The following is a 9,866-nucleotide window of genomic DNA, read 5'->3' on the forward strand; positions in this document are numbered from 1 at the left end:
GAAGGCACATGCACCAGATGAAGGCACATGCACCACCAGATGAAGGCACATGCACCACCAGATGAAGGCACATGCACCAGATGAAGGCACATGCACCAGATGAAGGCACGCCGCTCTGGCCGGGGCGCTCTTGGAGACCCGACATTGACACGTGATAGGGAGATGTGACCACATTTGCCGTATAACGGCGACTGCCTTGCGGCTGCCGATCTTGCGCTCTGTGCCTGCGGCAATTGCAACAAGTCACGCAGACAGAGCGAAAGGCAAGAGCAAATGACAGAGGAGATACTAAGTGGAACAGGTTTACCGCCGAAACTGTACCACAGACTGTCTCTGATAATTAACGGCGATATTTGTAAAACTCCGCTACCTATTCCAACCTAGATTCTACGTGTAATTTGTGGGAATGGTACCTGGAGCCAGTAGGAATTATATTTGCACTGCAGCCAGAACTCCAGCGGGTAGAAGCAAAGCTGCCTCTCAGGCAAAGCTTTTAAAGGAGCCTCTATTTCCCTTGCAAATCGAGAGAGAGAGAAATATAAAGTGAATTCACAGGGACAGCATTCAGGAGGTTGAGAGACCAGCCCGATCCCGTGTGAATGCCTTAGGAAGCTGCACCCTCTGATCATTTCCATTTAAACGATCAAGCATTTTCTATGATAGACACAAAAAGCTGGAGTAACTCAGCGGGACAGGAGGCATCATCTCTGGAGAGAAGGAATGGGTGGCGTTTCGGGTCGAGACCCTTCTCCAGCGTTTTGTGCCTATCTTCGGTTTAAACCAACATCTGCAGTTCCTTCTTAAGCATTTTCTATGCTTGCTCACAAACCACTTCCTCGTTTTGACAGGTGCAATATCATGTGCAAACGTTTTCATTGTCGGCGCACAAAACAATAAAGCCGCGTGTTCTTTAAAATGAATAAATCGAGTAATTCTAATCGTTGAAAGCCCCTGTACATGAACCATTGAAAGTCAACACAGGGAAAGCAAGCAGTTAGGAAGGGCACCAAGTTGGCTGTTTTTGCAGGAAGATTTAAATACTGGAGATAAGACGTTTACTACAAGTGTTTCTGGCCTTGGCGAGACTGCACTTGATATCCACTAGATATTGTTTGGAACTGAGAAACATTAGGGGAGATTGGATGCAAGGAGGACTTGACCCTGGTGGGAGAGTCCAGAACAAGCAGTTACAGTGTCAGTATCAAGGGCAGATCGGTACAGAAAACGATAAGAATGTTTATCGTGAACCTTTGGAATACTCTCCCGCGAAATTCAGTGAAGGATCAGGGATTGAATTCACTCAAGAAATGATATATAAATGAATGAAACTTTCTCACCACGTGACATGTCACAGTGATTTTTTTGTTTGTATACCACGCAAAAATTATGTAATGAGTTGCCATGTACAGGGCGCCGACAAAGTTACAAAGTGTTCAATGTAGTCTCAATAGTCCCTCTTTGTCCTCGGCGGCACCCCCACGCATTGTGATACAGGGAATCGAATGACAAGGGGCCGAGCTGGGGACCGATGCAGAAGTTCAGCCACAATATTGGTCATTAATGGAACAGGCCTTCGCCTGCTCTTATATTCTATCAGCTCCCTGGGAGAGAAATGAACACAAAATGCTCCAATGGCACAGTAAGAAATAGCTAATATTTGAGGCGAATGGCCTTTCATCATTCACACTAACACGACAACTTTATTTCCTTAATTAACTTTGTTTTCTTATTTTTTTTAAACTTTCATGTTAGTTAAATATAATTTGCCTTCAACCATTCATGGTACTAATTTTGTCTCTGGTAATCATTTCTACGAGCGAGCTTGCAATTGAGATTAAAATAAATAGCTGGTATTTGCTACATTTATCCTTGCAGTCTTTTTTGAGGATTTTTTAAAAAAAATTGCAGTTCTCCAATCTTTCGGAATGCCAGTCAAACTTACAAATGTTTGGAAGATTATGACCATTATCGCCACAATTCCTACCTCCTTTTGGCTCAACAACTTGGATGTCATACATCTGGACTAAGTTGTCCTTCTACTTTGTGGACTGCTTGCCCTTCCAGCCTCTTTTAAATACAATTCTAATAAAACAAAATTAAATTTGATTCTGTTCAGAATGTCAACTCATTCAGTAATTGCCATGTTCTCCTTTTTGATTCCTTATCGGAGCACCTCTTTTACAGTCCATTGACTGTTTGTACACAAGTTTTTTTTGTGACTTTCATGTTTGTTGCCAGTTTTTTTCCTCATTTTTTTTCTTTGTTCCTCATTTCCATTTTCACTTCCCATCTGAACTTTTCATATTCAGCCTAATTCTCAGTTGTGTTATCAACCTGACATTTGTTCATATTTCTTTTACTCCATTTTTATTTTCACATTGCTGCTGCCACCACTTAATCCCCCCCCCCCCCCCCCCCAAACCCATCTCCCCTACCCCTTCTTGGTCATTTAAGGTCTGGTTTTAATTACTCTACCTTTCTTCCTCGTGAAATTGTAGCTAGATCTTACCTGAATCACATCCTTTGTGAAGGTATTACCCGTTATTAAATCACAGATTTGCCTGCCATTCTTTAATTCCAATTCATCTCAGCCAGGTTAGTTCTCATTTCAGTCAAATGGCCCCTTTTCCCACCATCTATTATTTTAAAAATAGTTTGGCCCAAATTTGTTTCCATAGATATTCCTAGGAAGAAATGTTCAACTACAAAATTGGCTTCCATTGCCTCTTGTGTTAACACATTCCTCTTCTTAATATGTCTCTCTCATTGAAATAGCACAAGAACCAGAGTGCAAAGATATTGTCTTTGACCAGAACATTTGAAGAGCTGTGGCAAATTAGCCTATTAGGCCTGTTCTGCCATTCAGCAACACCAAGCCTGATCTGTGACAAAATCTAGATAGCCACTTTTGCCCTCTTCTCCTCAATATCTCTAATGGACATAACTATTCTTCTCACCAGAGCAAATTGTTTCCTATTACATTCTCCATTGATACCTGTCATTTCTATGAACACCTTGAAATAAATCTCCCTGAAATCCTACACTGTAAAGGAAACAACCCAATATCTCCAAACCTAAATGATGTCCCTTCATTGCAATTGTAATTGATTTTGTAATTGTAATTGAGTTTATTAGGCAAGTATGAAAACAAAACAAGTATGTAAATCATACAAGGAATTTGATTTGCCATAGTCATACCAAAAAAGCAACAAAACACGCAACCACATAAACTTTAACATAAACATCCATCACAGCGGCTCCTTCACATTCCTCACTGTGATGGAAGCAATAAAGTCTTCTTTCCTCCTCCTGCTAGCATTCTGGTAATCCTCTGTAGTCACTCCCAGATCATAACATCCTTCGTGTAAGATTGTAAAAGCATCAGAAAAGTATTGCCTACCAGAATGAATGATGCTCAATACATTAAATTCCTCACTTTTATAACTCAGAGACCAATTTGCAGCCATTACCAATTTCACTGCCAATGTCACTAATAGCATATTTCTTATTTTTAACTGAAGCTTAAACTTTCTGTGATGAATTTAATGGACTATTAATGTCTCAACACAGGAACTTGATGAATTTTATTGGGAGTGGCATAAATCTTACATTATCAATTCAAGGGATCACTCTCTGGTAAATTTGAAAATTAATAAATGGGCAACATTAACAATCCAGGGTGGCATAGCGAGTGTTGCTGCATTACAACACCAGAGACCCAAGTTCGATCCTGACTAAGGGTGCTGTCTGTACGGAGTTTGTACGTTCTCCCCGTGACCTACGTGGGTTTTCTCCGGTTTCCTCCCACACTCCAAAGACGTACAGGTTTGCAGAATAATTGGCTTTGGTAAAATTGTGAATTGTCCCTAGTGTGTGTAGGATAGTGTTAGTGTGTGGGAATTGCTGGTGGGCCAAAGGGCCTGTTTCTACGCTGTATCTCTAAACTAAACAAAAAAAACTAATCATCCATCGTTGTTTCAGTGCTAACTTCACAGGTCAACTAGGAGCAGGACTATGGCTGTTCCACTGAAAAGATGCTCAAATAACTCCAATCCTGGAGGCAGGATCCAAGATCAATCTAAGGATGCGCAGCAAACAATAGTTCTCACCTGTGGCATCAGCAGCTTTCCTTTTCATTACTTGCTGGTATCAATATTTGTGTCAGCTTCACTGGAATCTTTGTATAGGATACCTGTGGCCAGGTGGCGATGCCACTTCTCCAAGATCAGACTGCAACTTAGGGACAGATGTAACAATGGGCCCTTCTTCCCAGCGCATCAACACCAACCATGATACCTATCTAAACTAATCCCTTTTGCCTTCATTGGGCCAACATCTTTCCACTCCCTTCCTATCCAAGTACCTGTCCAAACACCTTTTGAACATTGTAACTGATCCTGCACCCAACAGTTCCCCAGGCAGCTCGTTCCATATAACTACCAAACTGTGTGAGAAAAATTTGTCCCTTAGATCTCCTTTACATTGCTCCATAATGTTTACACCATAAACCTATGCCCTCTTGATAAACCCCAATTAGAGACTGACCTCACCAATTGCCACTTTTGATTGTTGTAGTTGACATACGAAAGAAGAACATCTCAATCTTTGAAGTCAATCATGTTGACTGCCTTCCAAGACCCTATCTGTTGGTGTTGCCATTTTCAGGGAGCTACGAACCTTGCACTCCAAGGTCTCAGTGTACAATAACACCCAAATTATGTGGTGATAAGTAACGGAATAGACAGTATCAAGTGATCAGTACCCCAGACTCTTGAAGCAAAATGCATTCAGTTGTTAATCAATAATTTCAGTATGGGGCAGGTGCGGTGTTCAGTATAGACCCAGACCCAAGGTCAGTGCACACATTACAAAGTTTGACCATCTCGCAGGGCAGTGACAGCTGAGAAAGCAGCTGACCAGTGTCAGGCAGAGGACATCATCAATCTGGCAAGGCACCCACACCAGAGGAGTTAGATGCTGCTAGCAGAAGACTCCTCTAAGATAAAGCCACTCAGTGTTTGATCGCACCAGCAAAGTTAACCACCTCTTGTGATGTTGGCACGTTTGGATAAGCCACCAGAGTAGAAGTGAAGACAGATTTAGTCAAATTGAGGAATCGCAGAGTGAGGAGTCAAAGTTGGCTTGCATCCACAGAGATAGATTTGTATTATGGATTTGCTATTAGCAGTATTGTTAGAAAGAACATTGATATACTCTGATCCCTTCATGCCTCAGTGGAGCCCAATGTGCCTTATCAGCCCAATAACCTTGCAGTTATTGTACCGCAAAATATATGGAAGCTAATTTGTGCCAGACCCTACATTGAAATTTTAAAAATCTAATTTACGTGTTGTTTGAGCAATAAATAGACAAGATTGGGAGAACTCGCTTCTCAGAAGATTCCATTGATCCCCCCCCCCAAGGCAGCAGGATTGGTGTCATGATCCACAAAACGATGTTTCTGAAAATGTGGTACTCTCGCAGGACCAAGTTAAAGCCTTCGTATGCTTTGAACACTGTGAATGTTCAAACTACTCATTTCCACTTCAAATTGTTCTCAGGAGAAAGGCAAAATTAAAAATAGTTTGAAATGGCTGTATGTCTCTGAAACAGGTGTCAAGTTTCAAGATTTTATTTCCACCCATTTGTCTTAAGTAACTAAGTCAGGGTCTGTCACAAGGCCAATAAAGCTTGGTAGAAAATTAAATTGCTCCTCTGAACTCAACATGAAAAATTGGGTCTCTGCTCTTCTGCCCAGAAGCAGCAAGACTAGTAATATGCACCTACAAATACCACCCACTCACCACTCCCAAATCAGACAACACAATTTGTTGCTGCAGCCTTCTATTAGTGCTAGTCTGAGATACCTCCCATTATTGTTGGATTGTACTTTGGCAATCAGCCTTGCTGATGTATCATTGGGACTACATATTACAACCAGCTTTAGTGATCAATTGAGCAGTTCTCAGCTACTTTCCAATCCCATATCCCCAAATTCCCCAAAATAGTCTCTCAAAATTCTAAATTCATCTCACATTTGAATACAATAACAGGATCAATTAATTTAAAAAGTGTCTATTTAAATCAGTGGTTCCCAACCTTTCAAATATAGCGACCCATTTTAGAACAAGCAATCATGAAGCGACCCCAACCCTTAAAATATCTTATATATACATTCGGTTTTTGTACAACAAACTGCCATATATTGCGATTATTGAATTATAGATTATTTATTCATAAAAAATTCCAAAGCTCCTACAAACATTAATTAATTGCAAATCAATTCAAAATTGTTCGAACACACAAATTTCCACCGTTATGTAAAATATGTTTATGAACTGACTTTAATGAGACGGCTGGTATTGCAGTTTTTTAGCTAGCAATTCTATCCTGGGCTCCGTTGTCGATATGGCACACCTCAAGTCGTCTTCCAGATTTAATTTATTTCGGTATTTGTTTTTAAGGATGAGAAGTTGGGAGAATGCTGCTTCACATAAGTAAGTTGTTGGGAAGGGCAATAAATTCCTTATCGCGATTTCTGATATTACTGGGAATTTTTGGAAACTTTTTGCCCAAAATTCTTGTAGTTGCAATTCACCAAACCATGATTTAGCTTCAAAATTGTTTTTTAAGTCGATGAACTCTTCTTCTGCTGCTTCAGGGATATTAGATACATTGGCATTGAATGGGTTGATTGTAAGGGAGAAAGATTTGCAACATTCATCAGGAAAATAACTTCTTAATCGAACAGTAAGAATTTCCAAATGCTCTTGTATCAAGCTATATAAGTCATCGATGTTAATTTCATTTGCCGCTTCTTCAACAAATTGGACAAGTGTTGGGAACATGTATAATTTCTTATGGTTAATTTTGGTGATCCAGAGTTCCAATTTCATTTTGAAAGACGATATGTTTTCAGACAAAGATATTATCGTACTTTCCTTACCCTGTAATCCTGTATTAACACTATTAAATATCTCAAAAATGTCGACCAGGTATGCCAATTTGCACAACGTAAATTCATCCGTCAACAATGATTCATATTCGCTTGCATTTTGAGAATCGAGAAATATTTGAAGCTCTCCTCTAAATTCAAAAAATCTCTTCAACGCCTTTCCTTTCGAGAGCCATCTTACCTCTGTGTGAAACAATAGTGCTTCATGCGTTGATCCCAAATCCTCACATAAAACTTTGAAGAGCCGTGTTGCAAGTGGCCTTGATTTAACGACATTTACTGCTTTAATCACTCGGTTAAGCACTTCTTTCAATGGTTCAGGTAACGTCTTGGTAGCTAATACTTGTCGATGAATCATGCAGTGAGTCCCAATTACTTCTGGAGTCACTTTTTTAACCAACGATTGGAAGCCAGACTTACAGCCGAGCATTGCAGGTGCCCCGTCAGTACAAACTCCGCATAATTTCTTCCATTCAATTGAATGTTCATTAAAGAAATCATCAATTAAATCAAAAATATCAGCAGCAGTAGTTGAAGTTTGCAGAGGCTTACAACACAAGAATTCTTCTTTAATTTTTTCATTTTTATAATAACGAACATACACAAGAAGTTGTGCAAAGTTTGTCACATCAGTAGTTTCATCAAGCTGTATGCTGAACAGCCCAGTTGGAGTTTCTTTTAATTCTTGAATAATTTGGCATAAAATATCCTCGGACATATCTGTTATCCTTCGTTTTACCGTATTGTTTGACACGGATAGAAGCGATAATTTATTTACCGCTTCAGGACCGATCATGAGACGTACAATATCTTTGGTGCATGGAAAAATAAGATTCTCAGCTATTGTGTGTGGCTTTTTAGCACGTGCTATTCTTAATGCAACCGTGTATGAAGCTTCAATGGCGGCTACATTTTTGTTTTGAAATAATCCACTGCTATCAAGCCGGCGGCTTTTGACACCAACAACTTTTGCTTTAAAAAAGTCAATACTTTTATCTTTCAAATCAGGGTGCTTAGTTTCGAGATGTCTTTGAAGTTTAGCTGGTTTCATAGACTCATGAGCAAGAACTTCCAAACATACTACACACTGTGGTCTTTCCACACCTGCATTAACTATGTCAGTGAATCCCCATTTCAAGAAATCATCACTGTACTTTCTCTTTCTTACACTCATTTTTAAAGGGTTAAGAATCACTCGAACAAAACTAACTACGTGTCACTGCAAGCGCACGTACAACACTAGGTAAGTGGGAGGAGCGACAGCGGTGGCGCGACCAAGACAAAACAGAAACCAAACATGTTCAATACTGGCTTGAGTGACAACACGTTGTGTTGAGTGACTTAGGGAACTGTTACATTTAGTTTCATAGTATGAATTTATATAAGTATCTTAATATGCATTTCACCGTGTTTTATATAATATTCATATCAGCTCAAAATCATTTAACGACCCCATGGCATTGGTGTCGCGACCCCGTTTGGGGTCGCGACCCACAGGTTGGGAACCACTGATTTAAATCAAGGCTGTGCAATTTCTAGCCCCTTCAACACACAGATTTTACACGTTGTATTTACTTTTTTATAAAATAGGGTAGCCATCAACAATCCTGCAATCGTAATTTCTCTTGGCCTTTCTCATTACTTCTGTGGTTGCTTGTAATTTTTAACCTGTTATGAATAATCCTGACTACCCAAATGCTTCACGTTTGCTCCTTATAAACTTGCTATATCGATGTAACCAACGCAAAGTTAAAAATGTACGGTGAGAACTGGGTCGATCAAATCATCAATCCACCCCTGCCATCCATGCAACTTGCAAAACCTCCCTTCAATTATCGAGCACCCTTTTGAAGACCATAATTGTATCAGTCTTCACCATCCCTGGCAGTGCAATCCAGTTTCTAATGCCATGATACTTAAAAATAATTCCTCATATCAATTAGTTTTTTAAACCAATTACTATCCTTGCCTTCTGGTTCTTGACTTTCACTAAATGGGAACAGTTTTTTCCTGCCAATTGTTGAGACACTTCATGATTTTAAATAGTTCTATCAGGTCTTCTCTCAAGCTCATCCATCCAGTCTACCCACACAAATAAAGTTACCCACCCATATCCAAGGTCTTCACATTGCTCTTCCTCCCCCTCCCACCACCCCCCACCCCGTGTGATATCTAATTCTGGACAATATTTCAGTTATAGACAAAACATTATTTAATAAAAGTTCATCACGGCTGCTTGATTATGTTCTTAACCCCCAGTCATAAAGTCCATATACTTTCATAACCACTTGTTTGATCTGCCTCATCACATTCAATGATTTTTGGAACTACATGCCAGAACTTATGGACAAATATGTTCTTATATCTCTCAGCCTTGGGATCTCCAGCCTGGGTCTCCCCCCATAATTTCTACCAACACACATCTCTTGCGTGTGTGTTAATCAGGTCATTGTTTCAACAGCCAGGATGTCAAAATATGCAGAGAGCTCAGATAGGTAGCTGTGCAACTACTTATATTTTCTCACTTTCACTCTGTAATGTCATCTCTGCTGAACATGCTGGTCCAAATAGCATGCAATATTACCCGAAAAGGGCACTTAAAGCTTTTCTACTCAATGCCTGTGTCAACCTAACATGCTATATTGTTTTTGCAAGCAATAAATACAAGAAATACACATTAAAGCAGACCACAATCATGTCAATCAAACCAATTTATTATTTGTGATTATAGAGTATACAGTGGATTGCAGCAGTCTCTTACAAACACATTATGCGATCATAAAAATGCATTCGACTCTAGATTTTAATTCCTTCACGTAGAATCACTGAGAAACCACCTACCCCTAACAAAATTCAAGTTGCAAACTTGTCTTTTTGGTGCTGAATAAATGGTTAATGAATGCTGAAATAT

The sequence above is a fragment of the Rhinoraja longicauda genome, chromosome 2 (genome assembly GCF_053455715.1).
Source record: "Rhinoraja longicauda isolate Sanriku21f chromosome 2, sRhiLon1.1, whole genome shotgun sequence".
NCBI lineage: Eukaryota > Metazoa > Chordata > Chondrichthyes > Rajiformes > Arhynchobatidae > Rhinoraja > Rhinoraja longicauda.